Source organism: Phascolarctos cinereus, unplaced genomic scaffold, assembly GCF_003287225.1.
Source record: "Phascolarctos cinereus isolate Bilbo 61053 unplaced genomic scaffold, phaCin_HiC Scaffold_5;HRSCAF=322, whole genome shotgun sequence".
Classification (NCBI taxonomy): Eukaryota; Metazoa; Chordata; class Mammalia; order Diprotodontia; family Phascolarctidae; genus Phascolarctos; species Phascolarctos cinereus.
Window position 1 is genome coordinate 16,336,122 of NW_027555958.1, and position 19,749 is coordinate 16,355,870.

General features: G+C 41.1%; 1 protein-coding gene across 2 annotated transcripts in view; it reads right to left on the bottom strand.

The window, feature by feature from the left end:
- Positions 1–19,749, bottom strand: part of COL26A1 (collagen type XXVI alpha 1 chain) — a 267,961-nt gene that overhangs the window by 213,279 nt on the left and 34,933 nt on the right. The window lies entirely within an intron of this gene.

Below are 19,749 nucleotides of genomic sequence, written 5' to 3' on the forward strand. Positions count from 1 at the left end.
ACAGAAAAGGACCAAAAGAGTAGGGGTTATTCTATTTCAAAGATAGGGAAAACAAGTCAAAGAGACACTGAACCACTTACAAACATCTATACCACACATCAGAGAATAAATTCAAGCCCGGAACATTCTTATGTATTTAGGTGTCACAATGGGTAGAGTGCTGGATTTGTGGTTAGGAAGACCAGAGTTCAAATCCTGCCTCAGATACCTAGCTGCGTGATACTGGGCAAGTCACACAGCCTCTCTTAGGCTCAGTTTCTTCATCTGTAAAAATAGAGATAATAAAATCAACTACCTCATAGAGTTGTTGTGAGGCTCAAATGAGACATGACTATTCAAAGCCCTTTGCAAACCTTAAAGAGCTACATAAATGCTAGTTATTATTAGATGCAAGTTATGCTATTACATGTAATACTAGTTACATATTATATATTATATTTATTATGTTCATAATATTTATTTTTAAGAGGCTACCACAAGAGATACAGAAAAACCCGGCTCCCACAGAGAGAAGAGTATGCTGTAGCTGTGATTCAAGCAAATGTCAGTATAAAACACATCCCTTGTAACACATGAAAAGGTCTCAAAGACGTTCAAACTAGTTTCAACCCCTAGTGTTTGTTGCTTTTCCAGAAAAAACCATGGATCTGGTGAAACACTTTTCAGTATGAATTGCTCTATCTGTACATAATGTCTACATCTGGATTAACATAAACATTTAACACCAGGATCTTTCCCCTATTGTCTGAGAGGTCCAAATATTGCTGCTACACTATGAGGAGATTTTTAGTCGAGGCTTCTGGCAAGGAAATGAGTTGTGAGTTGGAAAAAAAAAATTTAATTCATCAAATCATTATCTCCAGATATTTAATTTTTTAATGAGCTGAAAATGGCTTCCATAAATCAAGGTCATGCCCCACCTCCAAAAAAAAAGTGAAAAGGGTGAAAATGGATAAAGAAACCAAGGGCACTCCACTCTTAAAATCTGAATTCAAAAGCACATAGAATAACCTAATTTCATCCAGGTTCCTAGACAGCCTCCCTACATACACACACACACACACACACACACACACATACCCCTGCTGTTTACCACTGTCTCACTTCTAGTGTTAATTTTATTGATCATGATTTTTATCAGTCACATAATTCTATTTACCACTCTTTAAAACCAAAATACTCCTATCCTTTGCTTTATCACTAGGGCACAGTGCGACAAGTATGGTGCAGATGAAGGAATCTACAGGTAACCCACGTTGTATTGGGGCTAGAATTACCTTTGAGATCATTTATGCCTTAACAGAAGTCCAGAAGTGCCAGTGAGTTGCCCATAGTCAACACAATTTGTATTTAAGTGACAAGACCTGACTCTAGGTCTTCTGATGACTGAGAGGTAAGCTGTGTGATCAGGGCTGGCCCCTGGCAAAAGCACTGGTAAAGTTTGCCCTTGTTCTTGGCACTGCCTGTTTGTTAGCCATCCCTACCCGCTCCATGCTGTTCTACAGCCTGACTCCCAAGCACAGAATCACCCTCCTGCTGTCCATCCTTCTGAGGACTGCGAGCTAATGTCAGGCACCATAAAAAGCCACCAAATATATAAGGTGTCATTTGAGAATCGTGGCACCAAGGGCTGGAAGGAGGCTCAGGGGCCATATAATCCACTCTCTTTCATTTCCAAGGTGAGGAAAATGAGATAAAGATCAAGTGACTTGCCCAAGTAACTTGGACCATACATCTTTTCTCTATGGGAGCCAGGTTTTCAGGGTCCAAAGTTTATGAAAGGCTGTCACTTTTTTAAAAATATGGTCCAGAATTGCTTCTCAGGAGGACTGGGTCCATTCACATCTCCATAGACAAGGCATTCATGCTTTTTACCTTCTTGCAGTCTCTCCAACATTGCCTATTTCTGTCTTGGGCCGCCTTTGACAGCATGCTGGGGAAAACCTCAGAGTGGCTTTAATTTGTGCTTCTCTTATTATGAATGACTTGACCCAATCTTTCATATGGTTGTTAATGTTTTAATTCTCATTTGGGGAACCATTTGTTCATATCCATTGACTTCTTATCTAGGTCTTAACAGAGAGAATTACATGAAATTTAGATCTTGGATATCAGACCCTTAGAGATATTTCATGCAAAAATTCATGCATTAATTTTATTGGTATAAAAACTTCTCAGTTTCATATGTGTGAAATTGTCTCTTTTATCTTTCACCATCTTTACTTCTCTCTATTCCCTAGTCGTAGCTATGAATGGCACTTTTATTTTGCTCCAGTTTTAAAATCATGTGACCTGATATTTAGGTCACATATTCACTTGGAACTTACTGTGGCATATAGAATAAGATGCTGGTCTAAACCTAATCAACTGTCTTATCAGTTTTCCAGCATTTCCTATCAAATAAAGAGCCCTTCCTCAAGTAAGTTATGTTCATGAGGTTTAACACTGGGTTGCTTACTGGGCTTGACTTTTTCTAATTCTTTCTTATCTAGGTCTATCTCACTGATTGATCTACCTTTATATTTTTTTAACAAGTACCAAATAGTTTTGATGATTACTACTTTATAACATAGAGTTTGAAGTCTGGAAGCATTATTTCCTATTCATTTCTCCATTAGCTCCATTGGGATTCTAGACTTTTTGTACCTTCAAAAGAGTTGTATTGTTATTTTTCTAACTCTGTCAAGTAACCTCCTAATTGTTTAATTGTTGTAGCACTAAATTTAGGTAATATGATCATTTTTATTATATTGGCATGGCCCAACCATGAACAGTGACTGTCCTTCCAATTATATTGAGTCTTAAGAAAATTTCTTCCCAAAACTATGAAGAAAGTATAAATAGTATCCTTAGTCTGAAATTCTAGAGGAGGAGCTCCATGAATACAATTCTAATGACACAACCAGAAATTATTACAGTGAGGAAGAAAAGAGAGGATGTCTAAAGAGACTGAAATGGATTCTCATAGGGAACTTATTAAACAACTGAGATTCCTTAAAGATATTTCTGTGCAGAAGATGGAAACAAAAGCAGGTAAGAGATGATGACTTTAAGAGTAGTATGGTCCTATAAAAATAGCATCATCATGCCCATCAATTGGGGAATGGCTGAACAAACTGTGGTATATGATCGTGATTCTTATGTGACTATTGTCACATAAGAAATGACAAGCAGGATGCTTTCAGAAAAACCTGGAAAGACTTACACAAACTTATGCAAAGTGAAATGATCAGAACCAGGAGAACATTGCACAAAGTAACAACAATATTATACAATGACCAACTGTGAATGACTTAGCTATTCTCAGCAATACAATGATCCAAGACAACTCTAAAGGACTTATGATGAAAAATGCTATCCATCTTCACAGAAAGAACTGATGAAGTCTCAATGCAGATTGAAGCATCACTTTTTTTTACTTTCTTTATTATTCTTGGGGTTTTTTTTGGTTTGCATTTTCTTTTGCAACATGGCTAATATGGAAATGTTTTCCATGACACCACATGTATAATCTATATAAAATTGCTTGCCTTCTCAAGAAGGGAAGACAGGAGGGAGGGAAAGGAGGAGAATTTGAAACTAAAAAAAAATTTAAGTGAATGTTAAAATTTTGTTTGCATGTAATTGAGAAAAATCAAATATTTTAAAAATATATCATCACCAGTATTACCATTTATAATAGTCTTAAAGAGTTAAGGCTGATGAGGAGATTCAAGTATGACAAAAAAGGCTTTGGGCGCTGTGTTGGGGAGAAGAATGGGTCACATGGCACAGCGGAAACAGCCCTGGAGGTGGAGTCAGAAAACCCAAGCTAGAACCCCACTTCCATCACTTGCTGCCTTTGTGAGTTTGAGTAAATGGCTTCCCCTCGCTTGCCCTTAGTTTCCTCATCTGTAAAATGAGGGAATTAGGATGATGAAGACTTCTAGGGTCAGGTCCAGCTCCAAATCGATGGTCCTGATATCACTGGGAGCAGATGGGATAATGATGACAAACAAGAGAAAGAAGTCACAACTACTCAGCACTCATGTTGCCTCTGTTCTCTCTACCAAAGGGAATAAACTTTAGGCCAGGAAGGCTCAAACAAGGAATTCAGGTCACCAGACCCAGATGAACCACATTCTACATTTAGTATTAAATGACCCAAGGGTCACGATTCCTGGACTTTTATCAGAGTGAATGAGAGGCTGTAACAGAGAGTGGAAGAGGTGTTGCATTACTAGTAATGGCCAATGTGGTTCCTATTTTCTGAAAAAAAAGGAAGAAAGGGGCCTGCAACTGTAAGCTACAAGCTTGGTTATTCACATAATTTTGATCATTTTATGAGAGAAATGGTTTATGAATATTTAGAAAGGAAGAAGTAGTCACTGAGAACCAGCAAGGCTTCATCCTGGATAGATTATTATACCAGAACAACTCAATTTTCAGTTTTGATATTGTTAACTTCATTAGTAGATTTGGGAAATGCCATAAACAGAATATTCCTTTATTTTAGTAAAGCTGATGCGTTTTGTTTTTAAACAATCTGGCCGGCTCTCCCAGCATATAGATGGAGAGATATGGGACAGGTGACAGTACAGCTACATAGATTCAGAATGAGCTGACCAAATCCAAATAATAATCATTAATGGGATAATATCAACTTTCAGGAAGGCCTCTAGTGAAACCCAATAGAGACGTGTCCTAATCTCTGTCCTAGTCAATATTTTTAACAGCGTAATAATAATAATGATGATGATGATGATGATAATGATAATAATCAGCACACAGCTGGTTTCTTTAGCTTAACCTTTTCTCTGCTCCAGACATGTCCATGGCTCCTGCTCTCTCATCTGGTATTCCTGCCCTGCCCCCTTTCCTGACTCCCCACTGCCACCTAATATCCAGCTAGACCCTTCCATGTCCCCATCCAACCTTGCTCATCAATACCTCCAAGCCATATAATCACCTAATTTTAGAGCTGGAAGAGGCCTCAGCAGCTATCTAGACCCAACCCAGATACAACATCCCCAAAAATAATCATCCAGCCTCTCATGGATGAAGTTGAAAGAGGAGGAACTCTCTTCCATACAAGATATCCCAATGCACTTTTGAATAGTTCTAACCATTAGCCTTTTTTTCTGACAACCAGATGGGCTTTCGAGCCAGACCCTGCCCCTCCCAGTAAAACACCCATCCTACTCCTTCATTTCTGGGCCACCTTGTTGTAATGAGGTCGAACCCAATCAGGCCCAAACTAAAGTAGGAAAAATAACAAGGGCCTAGACTAACCTGTATTCTCAGTTCATAGAGCACCTCTCTTTTGATCAATCCTTTTCCTACTGAGTCCCAAAGATTACCTCGCCCAGGCCCAGAAGCCTTCCCTAGCCAAGTCACAGTAGAGTCCTCTCCCCCAAACTGGAAACGATAGGGAGCTGCTAGATGCAGAATCAATGCAGATCCCAAAACAACTGTAACTCATGTTTAAATACAATCCAAGGTCTTCAAAGTGCTTTCCTCACAACAGCCCTGTGAGCTCAGGACCCCCACTTTACAGATGGAGAAGCTGGAGCTCTAGCTAAGTAACTTAAGTGTCTGAGATGGGATTCAAAACCAGCCTCCGGACTCCGCGAGGGCCGTCTCCATTAAACTGCCCTGACTCTAAACAGACTAGGGTCAAATAGAATGAAACTGAAGGTGGCTAAGTGTACAGTACTAAATATAAGCTCAGACTCAGCTGCCTCAGCAAAGGGCTGGGGTGGCTCAGACTGACAATGATCCACATGAAAGAAGTGTAAGATTTAGCTGCGTGTGAGTCAAGTAGCTGGTGAGTTCTCCATCCCTGGAGGTCTTCAAGACCAGGCTAGATGATGGCTCATCAGGGATATCATAGAGGGAATTCCTATTCAGTCCAATTAGGGTTAACTGACCTCTGAGGTCTTTTCCAACAATGAAATTCTATGAAAACTAAAGCCATGACAGAAGATGTGATCACGAAGGTGGAAAAATGTAAAGGAAGAAGAGAACAGAAATTACACTTTTTTATGGAAGAAGAATACAATGTAACATTTGCTCAAAAAAGAGTTTGTCACTGGAATTCACTTTTGTGATTTTCTGAACAATTCAGAGAAGCACGGGAAGACTTATGTGAACTGATCCAAAGTAAAGAAAGATGGAACAGAAGACAATATACCCAATGACCACAATGATGTAAATGAAATGAACAACCACATGCAAAAATACACACACACATGAAAACAAAACTTGGAATATTCTGCAATTGTAAGGATCTAGTTTGTCCCAGAAGAGATGCAAAAATGTACTTCCATTCTTTCTTTGCTGAGGTAGGAGACCACAGATATGGAACACTGCATATATAGTCAGACTCCCTTAATAGCTTGATTAGTTTTACCAAACCATTTTCTTCTCTTCATCTTTACAAAAAATTCTTTGTTACAAGGGATAGCTTTCTCGGTGTGTGGAGAAGGCTATGTCAGAAATGAGAGTGATGTAAAACAAGTGAAAACAATGTAAGGGTTTTTTTAAACAACCTTTTCCTCATTTCCTTGAACATAACTCCACTCAAGTTTGGAATCTCTTTCAACACTGGCATTAAAATCATCCAGTAAAAATGTTTGTTTCTCTTTGGATACCAGAGAGGTCTTGGTCAAGAATGGCACAAAATTTCTCATTAAGTTCTTCTATAACAAGAAATATTAGCTCTTACAAGCTGACGACAATAGCTTGGGAGTTACCCATCATAAACAGAACAGCCACCCAAGAGCCCTTGACAGCCTCTCATAGTCGGGGATTAATGGGATCCCAAGAGACTACAATAATTATAACCACCCTCTCCTCCTACTTCAGGTTCTGCTCATTTATCCAAGGCTAATTCCTGTGTGTTATCAGCACTCTCAGAAAGTCCCACATACCATTACCACTGAAACGCAATTCCCAGACTCAGCTAAACCCTCCAAGCTTTTAAGAGGTACCTTCTCCAAGCAGACCTAGGACTTTGCTGCCATGTCATGTTTTGTTGTTTCAGTTGTGTCCTACTCCCCATGACCCCATTTGGGAGGTCTTCTTGGCAGAGATTACTGGAGTGGTTTGCTATTTCCTTCTCCAGCTCATTTACAGATGAGGAAACTACCTGAGGTAAAAAGGGCTAAGTGACTTGCCAGGGTCACACAGTTAGAAAGTGTCTTAGGCTGGATTTGAATTTATGAAGATGGGTCTTCCTAATTCCAAACCCAATGCTCTATCCACTAAGCTACCTAGCTGTGCCCAGAATTCTTCTACTTAGTTAATTATCCATAGTCTCTAGTCTACACATAAAAAGCTGGTGTGACATATCAGGGCAAAGTAAACCATTCCTGCCAGGCACCTTCTTTATCTTTCTTCATAGCTGCCAAGTAGCCACCACATTATAATAGAACAGAAAGAAAATTTGTAAAGGTTTCTGCTCAACTGTTTTTTTACAATTATAAAAGTTAATGTTTTTCTAAAAATTTACATTTTGTATCCTCCAAATTTCTGCTATTTTACCTATTCCTTAATAATTGAGACAAGGACTAGGAAGCCAAAAGCAAAATATTTGCTCATGCCTTGGAAGTTAACTCACATCATAATAAAGCATTTTTAGATACCTATCTGCTTGTGATCCTGGAACAAAGTGAATTAACAGACGCAGAGAGTACCTTCTCCAAGGAAGTAATACTGCTATAAACAGAGCTACCAAGAAAGTAAAAAACATACACATACATGTGTCTGCACACAAATACACACACAGATACCCCAACAAAAAGTCAAGGATCTGTGATTAATGAAACAAACCAAATGGATCCCAGGAAAAGGAAAGCGCCACTGTCTTGACTTTATGTCAATCTTCTTGGGATAATTTTCTAAAAATCTGTCTTAGTTGGACCAAATTTTTATCATATTATAGCAAAGAATGCCCTAATAGACCCTCCTAACAAAACTGGCATTTCTATGGGTTGTGGTTCTCCCTAAAGCTTTTGTCCACATGACAACTGTAACCAATTATATTTTTGTTTTTAAAAGGATAACAGAGTGGATATTATACTTAGCTATGATCAGCATTTAAAGTCCATTTTTAAAAAACCCAGTAGTAGCGTTTTGATAAGTAGATAGATTTTCCAGACTCTCCTTATAACATTTTTGAGCTATCAATTTCTATGCAATATTTGAGAAGAATTTAAGTAAATCAAAGGTCACTTTTTGTAGGAAACAATGCCAATCTGAAATTCTGCCACTACCAACATTTTCATAAAAGCCTGAGTAGTATTAGAATCTGAGCTGATTTGCTTTTAGCTACACTGAAGCCTAGAGCTCAAAGGAGGTGGGTGATTTTCTATTCCACTTGGGATTGACAATAGTTCTCCCTCTATGTGAATATGTCTAGATAAGCCTAGTTCTAAAACTCTGTTTCCTGCCCTGAGGGTTTATTCTCACTCTCAGTATATCTTTCTGGTACCTTCCATCATCCCAGGGATCTCCAAAGGTCTTCGCTGTATGGCTGATCCATGGATTGATCATTGCATCATAGAATTTGAGAGTACTCTGGTCCAAGCCATACCCATAAGAAATCCCAATTCTAGAATGTCTGATAAATGGCATCTATCTCATCTAAAAACCATCAGGGAGGTGGAGCCCAGAGTCTCCCAAAGCTGTCCAGTCCACTCTGAACCAGCACTCATCACCAAGAAACTTGTCCCCAACTTTGAGCCCAAATTGGCATCTTCACCACTTCTTTCTACTGCTCCTGGTTCTACCTCTCTAAGACAAGCAGAATAAATCTAATATCTTCCCAACATGACAGCTCTTTCAATACATGAGGACAGCCAGCATGTCTGTCCTTGCCATCTCCAGTCTTCTTTTCTCTAAGCTAGATGTGCCCAGTTCCTTCAACCAATCCCCATGCACCATGATCTCAAAGCCCTCTACCACCTGGGTTGCCCTCTTCTAGGCTAACTCATAAATGTCTTGCCCATGTGGTTCAACTAAAGCCATCAAATGTGTTTGTTCATAATTCTCTACTTGGAAATACCGTTCCCTGAACAAGCTGAACTGAGAGTTCTAGAGTGTGGCATTTTGTATATGTAGAGGTTCCCATTTTAGAAAATACAGGTCAGAGAGTATGCCATTTAACCAAGATAGAACATGTAGCTGTAGGCATTTCAGATGGGATCCATTAAGTGTCTCATTAGTAAGAAATAGCTGAAACTTTTACAAGTCATGTGATAATGGTAGACAAAATTTCCCATGGGATCAGCCCTTCAGTCTACCAATTTGAGAAGAGCACAGAGGGAGAATATGACTGAGGCTTCTTCAGTCCAATTAGACATCTCCTTGTTGCAAATTGGAGCAATACTTCTGGGTTTCCCTAGGGAGTTATAGCTGAGAGACATCATAACTATATTCTGTGAAGAGATTAACAGTGAGCAGAAGGCAACAGAGTAATTGGTCAGTAACTTGCTGAGTAACCTGGAGTTTTTGTGCTTTGTGGGGATCACAGAAGAGGAAGGCACCACGGGTCATGGCTTTCAATGTCTAAAATCTCTACTTAATGGTGGGTTGTCCATTGTGCTTGAAGAGGACCAAAGTGACATCACTATGTTGGGGGCAAGGTATAGTGTGTCTGACTGAGGCTAATCAGGCCAGTATAAGCTCGGAAGGCTCTACCATAGGTCAGGCACAAATAGTCCATATGAACATTTGGAGTTGAGATGGCTCTAAAATTGCACAACTCATGTTTCTTTTGAGGTACTGCAATTCAGCTCAAGAAAAGACCTTAGTGCCTGGTACCTTATCTTGCCAAGCGATCTTCAGAAATTTCCTAACACAATTCAAATAGAAATGATTCAGTTTCATGGCATGGCACTGGCATACTGTCCAGGTTTCTCAGGCAAAGAACAAAGAGGTCAGCACGAGGGCTCTGTAGGCTCACTGCAGTGGGCAGTCTAATACCTCTTCTCTCCCACACTTTCCTCTTTCAGAGGCTCCCAAACCCTGAGCTAGCTCTGGCAATGCATGAGTTGACCTCATCATTTATGTGGACATCCCTGGAAAGTATATTGCCAAGGTAAGTGAACTTATCCACAACATTCAAAATTTCTCCGTTTGCTATAACCAATGATTCCTTGTATGGATGATGTGGTGCTGGCTGGTGGAGAACCTCTGTTTTCTTGGTGTTAATTGTTAGGCCAAAGTTAGCACAAGCAGCAGAGAATCAATCCATACTTTGTTGCATCTCAGCCTTAAAGGCTGCATTGAGTGCATAATCATCGATGAACAAAAAGTTATGCATCAACTCTCGTTCCACTTTAGTCTTGGCTTGTAGCCTTTTCAAGTTAAATAATTTACCATCAGTGTGGTAGCTGACCTTGATACTGTTTTTATCCTTGTTGAAGGGGCCCAACAGCATCGCTGAAAATATCATGCTAAAAACATGAGAGCAAGCATACAGCCCTACTTCATTCCATTGGTGACTGGAAAAACACAAGAGCATTGTCCATTATCCATAACCCATGCAAGCATGCCATCATGAAACTGACATACAATACCAATTAATTTCTCTGGGTAACCAAATTTTGCCATGATGTTCCACAAGCTGTCATGACTGACAGTATCAAAAGCCTTGGTCAGATGGACAAACATTGCATACAGACCTCTGTTCTGCTCCTGGCATTTCTCCTGGGGTTGTTGAGCAGCAAACACTATACTGACTGTTTCTCAGTCTATTCTGAAGCTACATTGTCTCTCAGATAGATAACCATCTTCCAGGTGAAGGATCAGCCTGTTAAGGAGGACTCTGGCAAGAATCTTGCCAGCAATAACTAATAGAGAGAACCCTGTGATTGTCACAGGACAATCTATTTCCCTTTCCTTTATAAAGATGGACAATGGAGGCATCCTTGATCTCCTAGGGGATAACCTCCTCTTGCCATATAACTTGGAAGATTGCAGTCAGCTTCTGTATGAGCAGTGGACCCCATGCCTTGTAAATCTCAGCTGGAATAGAATCAGCACCAAGCACTTTGCCGCAAGAGAGGAGCCTAATGGCTTTCAAAACCTCTTCTTCAGTTAGAAATTTGGCTAGAGAGGGACTGATTTCAACCTGAGGTATGCAGTTAATGGCTTCAGCACTGGCTGATGACCAGACTGTTGAGAACACTATGGAAGTTTTCAGCTCACCTGTCCAGGATTTGTCCTTATCACTGGTCTGTGTGGCTCCATCAGCACTGAGGAGGTGAGACGCACCTAATAGTGTGGCAGCAAGAGAACTTTCCCAGTTGGCTTTTATGAAAGTTATGTGTCTACAGGGAAGAAGGAAAGCAGATCACCTCCCAGAATATGCTTCCATCAGCAGGTCTGCAGACCTCTCCTCTGCTCAACTTGGAAAAGTCTCAAGAAACGTCCTGCTAAAGCTGCCATGGATAAAATATTTAGCAGGTAAGTAAAATGAACAATTTCAATTTCACTAATAATACTTCTCTCATTAAAACTAATCTTTTTTTTTTTTAAAGAATAGGTCCCTCCTGGATTCAAGCCATTAATGTCTAAACCCAGCTGATGCTTAATTGGAAACATGAGTATAAGGAGCCAACAACTCTAAGCAAGGCTGCAGCTATTTCTTGAAGGCTGCTTCTGCTCTCAGTGACTGTTAACAGGAGGCCAAGCCAAACAACGGGACTAATTGTGGAAGAGACACATCAGAGCCAAGAGAACAGACACGTGCAGAGGCTATGCATAAACTGAGTTGACTTGAAGCGATCCAGAGCGATGACAGTCAGTCCAGTGCGGTCTTCACTGGGGCAGGCAAGGACACGGACTGGGATGAAAAGTAAAACTCTCTGCACAGATGCTCCCACCCTAAGTCTCACTGGAGCTGAAAAGCCCAGGCTTTTTCTCATTTGTCCCACCCCTTCAAAAGAGGCCGTTTTACCATCACTACCAAATTCAGAGATACTCTCTCCTAGCCCCCACTCCGAAATGAGGACACACTTTGTTGGAAGAGAACCGTTAAGGAAGATGCACTGTACTGAATTATAACTTTACTGAGCTGAATCAAATGCTCTTTTCTACTCAACAAACACAATGAGCTCAGTGAGATCTGATATTCCCTACGTATTCAGTCAGCTGCGGGATGGCAAAGACGTCATCAACACTACACGAGAAAGTCGGCTTGTGTTCTATTGATGCTGCTGATGCATGGGAAGCTGATCCTCCATCTCCATATCAGGAGCCAAGGACCATGTGGACACGGAGAGGAAAGGCAGCCAAGGCTACAAGGACCCCAGCAGAACATCCACATGGTACCTACAGGGAAGCTTCTTGAAGGCTTCAGCAAAAGGACTTTGAGGAGCTATGAGTTTGTCCTCTTTGCCACATAAACACTAAGCTTGACCCCATCTTCCTCTGGACTATAAGACTGTGGCACAGATGTGGGAGAAAAGGAAGGTTTTGTGCCAACTATTCCACTTCTAAAAGCTAAGTCTGGCTAACTAATTGATAACCCACAATTACGGGGAGGAAGTATATTAATACAGGGATTTGTGAGCCTTTCCTGGAAAAGGCAATCCAAAACCCTGAGAGGACACACAACAGTCGCCCTCTGGGGACCTGACCTGACCCTGAAAGCTTGGAGAGTCATTCCAGAACCCGTGTGCTATAAAAATCAAAACAACTCGGACGTTTCACAATACACTCTCATCAAATTGGTGGAGTGGAAAGCAGGATGATTTGTGAGTTAGAAAATGAAGGCTCAAATTCTAACTGTCACTTCCTCTGTAACTTTAGACAAGTCACTTAACCTTCTGGACCAGTTTCCTTATTTGTAAAGTGCTGGATTGTTGCTCACTCTTTGTTTTTCAAAGAGGACCAATGACATCTCAGGCGATGTCTTGACTAGAAGAATTTGAAGGGCTCTTTCAGCTCTGAAATGATGCTGTGCAAGAAGACCACCCCAGGGGAAAACCCACTCAATTTTTAAACTCCTGCCCTGGGGTTGAGTTACCCTGATTGATGAGTGCAAACTCACAGGGCCCACTATATCAAGCCAGCTCTAAGCACTCTCCTTCCAGCCCTCCACCCCCATCATCCTCTGAACCCCTGGGGGGGGACAGACCTATTGAGACCCTCCCTGCCTTGGGGATGTAATCCACTGGGTTTTGGAACTCAGGCCCTGGGGCCAAGATACCCTGAAGAGTAAATAAGTGAATTAGCTTACTGCAGACAATGTTTCACATTCCATCCAGTCATCCCAGACTGAAGACTTCCCAAACCTGAACACACACCTTTCTCTGGCCATTCCTTCCCTAAGTGTGGTCTTCCTCTATTAGAATGTAAATTCCTTGAGGGCAGAGATGCCCCCCCCTTGTATTTGTATACTTAAAGCAAGTCAGGACCCCTGATATCTCTGGAATAGAGAATCCCAGGTGGAAAAACTCCCTCCAACAATGCAGTCTATGATTTCCTTCCTTCCTCCTTCCTTTCCTCTTCCTTTTCCCCCCTTTCCCTCCCTCCATCTTTCCTTCCTTCCTCTCTCTTTCCCTTCCCTTCCCTCTTTCCACAGGTTTCATACTCTTACCTGTGGGTGCTCTACCCAAAGGAATGTAAATTCTGATGGCTGAAACCTAGCAAGGTATCTTGGGCTAGATTTCTTTTCTTTTTAAAAAAATTTTAATTAATTTACTTTTAGTTTTCAACATTCACTTCCATAAGCTTTTGAGTTTTCCATTTTCTCCCCCTCCCCCCTCCCCAAGATGGTATGATAGGCTCTACATATACATTCCTATTAAACATATTTCCACATTAGTCATGTTGTAAAGAAGTATTAAAACCAATAGGAGGAACCATAAGAAAAAAGGGAAAAAAAACAAATCAGAAGAAAAAAAAGCAAATAGTCTGCTTCGATCTGCATTCAAACTCCATAGTTCTTTCTTTGGATGTGGATAGCCCATTATGAGACTTTTGGAGATGTCTTAGATCCTTGCATTGCTGAGAAGGGCTAAGTCTATCAATGTTAGTCATCACAAGATGTCCCTGTTACTGTGTACAATGTTCTCCTGGCTCTGCTCACTTCACTCTGCATCAGACCATATAAGTCTTTCCAGGTTTTTCTGAAGTCCACTTGCTCATCATTTCTTACAGCACAATAGTATTCCATTACTTTCATTTACCACAACTTGTTCATCCATTCCCCAGTTGATGGGCATATCCTCAATTGCCAATTCTTGGCCACCACAAAAAAAGAGCTGCTATCAATATTTTTGTACATGTGAGTCCTATCACATTTGTATGATCTCTCTGGGACATAGCCCTTGAAGTGTTATTGCTGGGTCAAAGGGTATGCACATTTTTATAGCCCTTCGGGCATAGTTCCAAATTATTCTCCAGAATGATTGGATCAGTTCACAACTCTACCAACAATGAATTAGTGTTCCAATTTTCCCACATCTTCTCCAACATTTAGCTAGATTTCTTTCTTAAGGACCATGCCTTAAACCCAAATCATGCTGACTCTCATTGACTGGCCAACAGTAGGTCCCAGGCCAAGCCCCACTTGGTCACTGTTTGGTCACCGTCCTGAAGCCTCAGAATGAAGGTAAATAGCAATTGTTTCTGTTTTAGCCAGAAACCCTTAGAATCTTCTCCTCCCAGGTAAGAGGCCATTCTTTACCTCATTTTTTACCTAGCCTTAATCACTAATTGGGCATTGCCTCAGTCAAGCTGAAACCCGGGAAAGACCTTAGCTTAAAAAGGCCAAGGCCTCCTACTGCATCCTGGGCCATCTCCAGTTGTCTTGATCTGTATCTGGCCATTGGACCCATGTGGCTCTAAAGAAGAAAGTGAGGTTGGTGACTTTGCACAGCCCTGCCTCACTTAAATCCAATTCACTTGCATGTCATGGCATCACCTCTCTGCTGTCATGGTCTTCTTTGAGAATAAAGGACAAACAACAACGGCTTAGAGGTTAAGTGACTTGCCCAGTCAGCACAAGTCAGAAGCAAAGCTTGGACCCACATCTTCCTGACTCCAAGATCAGCTCTCTAGGCCACCTTAATTCCTTTCAGCTTGGCACAAAAGTGCTTAATAAATGTTAGTCATTCGTGTATGCATGCTTGTATTCATGCTTTTTTTTTAAATTTTATTTTCAAACAAATGATCTGCCTTCTCTAGTTCTCATATCATTACCCTCCTCCATACTGAGAAAGAAAGAAAAAGAAAACCCCTATTACCAACATCTATAGTTAAGCAAAACAAATTCCCTACGTATTCATTCTTTCATTAATGGGTCAGTGATAACTTGGACGGAGACCTCTAGTTCAGTGAACCACAGAATCTGTATGGGGCCCTGCTATTTTCCATATTTCCATCTTTGTCTGGGAGCCCCTGGCTCCCTTCAAGGCTTGGTTCAAATTTCACACCTTTCCTTTTCATCTTCATATTCCTTTCCATAGATCTTTCCTCTTCCTAACAGCACATCCTTCCCACCCGCCCCCCCATGTTACTATATATTTCTTTAGAATAGATCTTGACTGGGATTGTGTCGCATTCTCTCTAGCACAAGGTACGCTCCATAAGGACAGTGACTACTTCAATTTCATGATTTTATATCCAGCTGTCAGCACAGTGCCAAGAACACAGGTAGTGCTTAATAAATACCTGCTGATTGATGGGGCGATTGAGAGTCTACTTATCAGTTCTAGAGATGACACAAAACTAGAAGGAATAACTAACACACTGGATGACAGAATGAAGATTAAAAATATTGATAGTCTGCAATTATGGTGAGAACATAGTAAGATGACCTTTGTCCCTCACATATTTCACACCCGACCCTTTGATTCAAAGAACTAATTATACAAGAACAGGTGGAGAGAGGTGTGGGTAGGCAAAAGTTCCTGTAGAAATTATCTAGACCAGGTTCAATAGGAGTGAACAATGTAAGACGGCAACCACAAAAATTAACTCAATCTTGGGAGCCACGAATGTGAGAATAGGGTCTGTGGGAAGGATACTGAAAAGCCCACTGAATTCTTCCCTGGTCATTCATTCTATTCTGACATATAGCAAGTATCTATTAAGTAAAGGTGCCTATGTGCCAAGCATCCTGCTAGGCGTCCAAAGACAAACATGCAACATTCCCTGCCCTCAAGGAGGGTACATTTACTGGGGGAGGAGGGAGAAGTTGAAACAGGAACACGGACTAGTAGATGTTATAAATGTGAAATCAACACAAAATAACTTCAGGGAAGGGGGAACCAACTATGCCTCCCCGGAACAAGCACAAGGAAGCCAACTGGGACAGAACTCAAGGTGCGTGTGGAAGAATAACTGCATCAGTATGCAGAGTTAAGTTGGTTCTAGATTATAAAGGAATTTTAAAAGTCAAACCATTCCCTTTGTAATTTATGCCAGCGAAAGGGAATCCCTGGAGTTTCCTGAGTAGGTCAGGCCTCAGCTTTATGAATATCAATTTGGCAGCTGTGTGAGACAAACCAGACAACGGAGAGGAACTAAAAGGCTGTATCTGAGAAGTGAGAAGGCCTCTTCTGGGGTGGCTGCGGTATGAGAAGAGACAAGGAGACTAATGTCCCAGAGGCTGAGAGGGGAAAGAGAAGACTCTGGTAACTGACTGGGCAGAAGGTGAGGGAGAGTGAATAATCCAGAATTACTACGAGGTTGAGGAGGCTTGATGGGATTAAGAGTGTGGCTAATTAAACTCAATCAACATTTATGAGTCTCCATGGTATGTAGAACACTGTGCTGGGCACTGCAGAACACACAACTCTGACAACTGTAAGCCCTGCTGCCCACACAAAACAACAAGGAGATCAGGGAAGGCTTCACCAAAAAAGCCTAAGTTTGGGTTGAGCTTTGAAAGATGGAGAAGAAAGATACCTGAAACACAGAGAACGTGAAACAAACAAACAAAGACATGTCTGGGGAACAGGGAGTAGATACATGGAAGGCAGCAGAATGAGAGAAAGCTGGAAAGGTAGAGTGTTGGCAGATTGTGGAAGGCCTTGAATGTCAGGCAAAGGAGTCTGAACTTGACTTAATACACAATGAGGAGTCATCAAAGATCTTTGAATGGGAGAATGAAATTAACAGGTTTATGCACAAGGAAGATGGGTCTTGGCCAATACAAAGGATGAATCAGAAGGGGAAGAGAGTGGAGGTTGGAAGCCTCTTGGACAGTGTTGCAGTAATACAGATGAGTGTTAAATGAGAGCCTGTACTCACAGGCTCATTGATTCAAGTTGGGCAGTGACAAAGAGAATGGAGAATAAGGGATGTATATGAGATCGGGGAGGTGCAATCAATGGGATTTGGCAACTGACTGGAGATGAGAAGTGAGAAGAAGAGAAACATCAGATGTTTTAAATGGTATTGCCACTATAGAGTGAAGTAGGAAGAAGGGACTGGTTTAGAGAAAAGATAATAAATTTGGTTTGGAGTATGTTGGTTTTGAAGAACTAGTGGCTGAGGCATCCAGATGGAGATGTCCTGTCCTGTCTGGCTCTAGGAGACACTGGAGAAGTAGGATTGGAGCCCCAAAAGAAGGTCAGAGATACAGAAAAATATCTGGGATCACGTGTATAGAAGTGATTGTTTAAGTGATAGACAGTCAAGCACACGACTCGGGAAAATTTTAGATGGTCAAGAAGGCAGGGTGTCAGTGAAGGAAACAGAAGCATAAGGAGATAGGACAATTACTAGGAGAGCTGCTGAAGCCAACAGAGGAGGGGGCATCCAGAAAGGATACATGGTTGATATTGTCAAATGCTGCATAGAAATCAAGAAGAATGAAGACTAGACTAAAAGGTCATTAGGTTGGAGATTTGGGACGTCTTTGGTAACCTTAATTCAATAAATTAGGGTTGGAAAGATTTGATCATAGGTAGATGGGAAGAGGCTATTGGAGAATGACTATGGAGCATGTGCTTTATTGGGATGCCCATCCAATTGAGGGTAGTAAATACAGGAAAGGTCAAATTTAACATGTCATTTGGTGAGTAGTGAAGGAAAAAAAGAAAGAAAGGAAAGAAGGAAAGAAAGAAAGAAAGAAAGAAAAGCCATGGCCCCATGGGCATAGACGAAATAAAAGTCATGGTAAAAGTCATGGAACTAGGCAATGTTGCTGAAAACAGATGTCATCTCAGCAAGCGTGGGAGGTCAGAAGCAGACTAGAATCTCCTCTTTCTTGGTGAGGGTTCCCAGCAACTGGCTGCAAAAAGACCTGCAGAATTCTTCAAGGGACCTTTGACTTGAGCACAAGCCTTTGATATAATTACATGATGGTGAGGCAGTGGGGCATATCTTTTTGTTTGTTTTTTTTACTGAGGTTCTTCCATGTTTTTAAAAAGCATTTGATTCTTCAAGGTAATCTGGTGACTACAGAAGTATACCTTTTTGTCTTCTCTTAGAGGAGGAGTTCGTAACCTGAAGTCCATGTGCTAGATTTCAGGGGGTCTATAAACTTGTATGGGAAAAAAAATTACATCTTCATTTTTCACTAACCTTTGGTTTCCTTTGTAATTGTATGTACTTTATTTTAAACTCTTAAAAACATTATTCTGAGAAGGGGTCCAAGGCTTTACCAGACTGCCAAAGGAATCCAGTACACACTAAAAAAAAAAAAAGGCTAAGGAAACCTGCCTTAGAGGGAGAGATTCCTGAACTTGGATAAGAGTCAACTTAACATTGCAGCAACATGAACACCGTGTGCCCTATGTATATCCCCTGCTCTCCAGACTTACCAGAAATGAGGTCCTCAATGCTTTGGGGTGAACGAGATGAAGCTGTGCCACACTTTACATTATTGGGGCACACCAACATGATTGCCCAAACAATTTTCAAAGTGCTAACAATAAATATCCACAAGTAAATAAATGGTGTTGTTTTATTGTTTTATTGTTGTTTTTGCCCTGAATTACCTACGCAAATAAGATATTTTCTTAACCTGGAATGCATTTTGATAGCTTGGAAGCTCCCTGAGGGCAGAGACTGTTTTGGTTTCATCTTTGTCTCACCAGTGGCCCAGTGCCAAGCATACAGCAGGCATGAAGGAATGACTTACCAATGCTTGCTGCATCAAGACAGCGTTCTTCTTCAATCAACAGATACTTTTTTTCACAAAGAAGTAAACCTGATTCAACAACTAACTAATGTCTCCCTGCCAGGGCCATTAGTAGTTCTTCAGTCGTCAATCATATTTGTAAGTGTGTGTCTACCTCTCCTCACTTATGATGGTTCTTGTGGAAAGCTGCTCTCCCTGTGCCATGGATGTACTCCCTTTTACACCCTGTGTTGCTCATCTTAACTAGGGCACCTGGAGAGCAAGAACCATGTGACATCCAGCAGAGTTCACACAGCCTCTGATTTCTCGAACGATGGGCAAACCCAGTGGCCCGGCCCCCTCAAAGCCTAGCCTCAGCACTCTTCGAATCATCTCTCCTGAAAAGCATCAAAAGAAAGAGCTTCTTTCCTGTGAAAATGACATCTGGGGCCATTCAGTGTCTCTTTAGCCCTGACTCTGAAAATAGTGTTCAAATAGCCTCTTCATAACATGAAGCACATGGGGGGTTTTGTAAGTGTATTGTTTCCTGCAAACAATTAGCCATGAAAGCATTTCCAAGACTTGTTACCTTTCTCCCATATTGCTGCAATCAATGGGGGTCACTGGTTTCCGGTGTTCACTTGGGAGAAAAAACCAACAATAAAAATCCATGGAATTTAACT